The sequence below is a fragment of the Crocuta crocuta genome, unplaced genomic scaffold, assembly GCF_008692635.1.
Source record: "Crocuta crocuta isolate KB4526 unplaced genomic scaffold, BGI_CrCroc_1.0 C28968381, whole genome shotgun sequence".
Taxonomy (NCBI): domain Eukaryota; kingdom Metazoa; phylum Chordata; class Mammalia; order Carnivora; family Hyaenidae; genus Crocuta; species Crocuta crocuta.
The window spans coordinates 1-1,796 of record NW_027550799.1 but is presented as its reverse complement, the minus strand read 5'-3'; the positions used below and the strand labels follow the sequence as shown (position 1 = coordinate 1,796).

Genomic DNA, 1,796 nt, shown 5'->3' with positions numbered 1-1,796 from the left:
CCTCAACATCTCTTTTTTGAGGAGCCAATGAAATCAGTTCACTGCTCTCTCCCATTTTGGTTTCCTCTGCTTCAGATAATGGAACAAGCCTTATTCCACATGGACAACTGTTATAACATCCCCAACATCCGGGGCACTGGGCGGTTGTGTAAGACCAACCTACCCTCCAACACGGCCTTCAGGGGCTTTGGGGGGCCCCAAGGAATGCTCATTGCCGAATATTGGATGAGTGAAGTCGCAGTGACCTGTGGGATGCCAGCAGAGGAAGTAAGCTGGGAGTTTGGTGGCCCAGGTTAACCTACTTTCAGGAGACAGTGGCTTTGTGTCTTGGGCATCTCCCATGGGGGCAGAGGAGAGGGGTTGGAACCTTGACTTTAGGTTGTGTCCGTTCATCTCTTGCCACCAACAAGGCCTCCGTGTCTCTCTCCTTGCAAAGGTGCGAAGGATAAACATGTATAAGGAAGGCGACCTGACCCACTTCAACCAGAAGCTTGAGGGGTTCACCTTGTCCAGGTGCTGGGATGAATGCCTAGCAAGCTCTCAGTATCATGCCCGGAAGAGAGAGGTTGACAAGTTCAACAAGTAAGCACCGGGAGGGGAGGAGTCTGATATTCTGGCATTGTCTTGGGTTTCATATTCTACAGCCTATTTGCCAAACTCTGACTACCAAGCTAGGAAGGTGCTTGAGGGTGCTGAGTCTGCTGACCCACCCACAGCCATCTCTTTAAGATACTCAAATGATGATCAGCCTGGGGGCAGATGGGAATATACAGCGTGCACTCAGTATCTTAACCCATCAATATGGTTCATCTTTACACACTCCTCTGCCGCAGGGGCACACCAGCCTAGGACTAAGAACACCGCAGTTATACAGCGGCCTCTAACATGAACCTATCACTGTGACCTTACAGTCACTCCATCTTCTTGGGCCCCAGTTTCAATGTCTGCAAAGTGGGGGTAATGACACTGGCTCTCTTTCCTCACTGAGTTGCCCAGGAAACCAAATAGAAAGCACAGAGAAGGTGTTAGCGACTGCTATCATCAATGAGTGCCAACAGTTCATCCTTGGGACAGTTACACTCCAAGATCACTAGGGCACCCTGACTCTGTCAGAGCTCCATTCTGGGAGGAAGTGATGATACCTTCAAGTGTAGACCCTCAGGGTTGGGCCCTCCTTCAGCGCAGCTGAAGAACACAAACTCCACCCCTTTGTCATTTGGTTTACCCAACCGGGGCACAACTCAGTCATGATAAGTACCGTGTGGGCAGCTCCAAGGATGCCTTGTTCCAACTTTACAAAGCCGTTGACTGAAGCTACATCTGAATGGACACAAACATGATAGAAAAGGTTCTATGAGAATCTTCCTTTTTTTCTCCAGGGAGAATTGTTGGAAGAAGAGAGGATTGTCTATAATTCCTACCAAGTTTGGAATAAGCTTCACTCTTCCTTTTCTGAATCAGGTAATTGCTTTATATAATTCTGTCCATCTCCACTGGGCTGGGGCCCAATTTCCCCCTTTGTCTGCAGTATCACATGGGAAAGGCCATTGTTGCTGGTAACAGAGCAGAGTGGAGGGGCTTTCTGCTATTTAAATGGACTTGAACTTGCATATCCCTATTTGTCCAGAATGTCACAGGTCAGTGAGGGCAGCATGGGACTCAAGAGATCTGGGGTCCTGACTGAAGGGTTACAGACAGCTACTCTGCCTTTCTGATCCTATCACTTCATCTGAGAGTGAACACAAGGACATTTGACCTCCTTCCCTCTGAGGAAGATACAGAGAGAGAGAGAGAGA

At 48.8% G+C, this 1,796-nt stretch overlaps 1 long non-coding RNA gene across 1 annotated transcript; it reads left to right on the top strand.

The window, feature by feature from the left end:
• Positions 1-9: 9 nt before the first annotated feature.
• Positions 10-1,462, top strand: LOC144219119 (uncharacterized). The gene is made up of 3 exons (XR_013331314.1): positions 10-267; positions 437-582; positions 1,380-1,462. It is a non-coding gene; the product is annotated as an uncharacterized LOC144219119 (long non-coding RNA).
• The last annotated feature ends 334 nt before the right edge of the window (positions 1,463-1,796 follow it).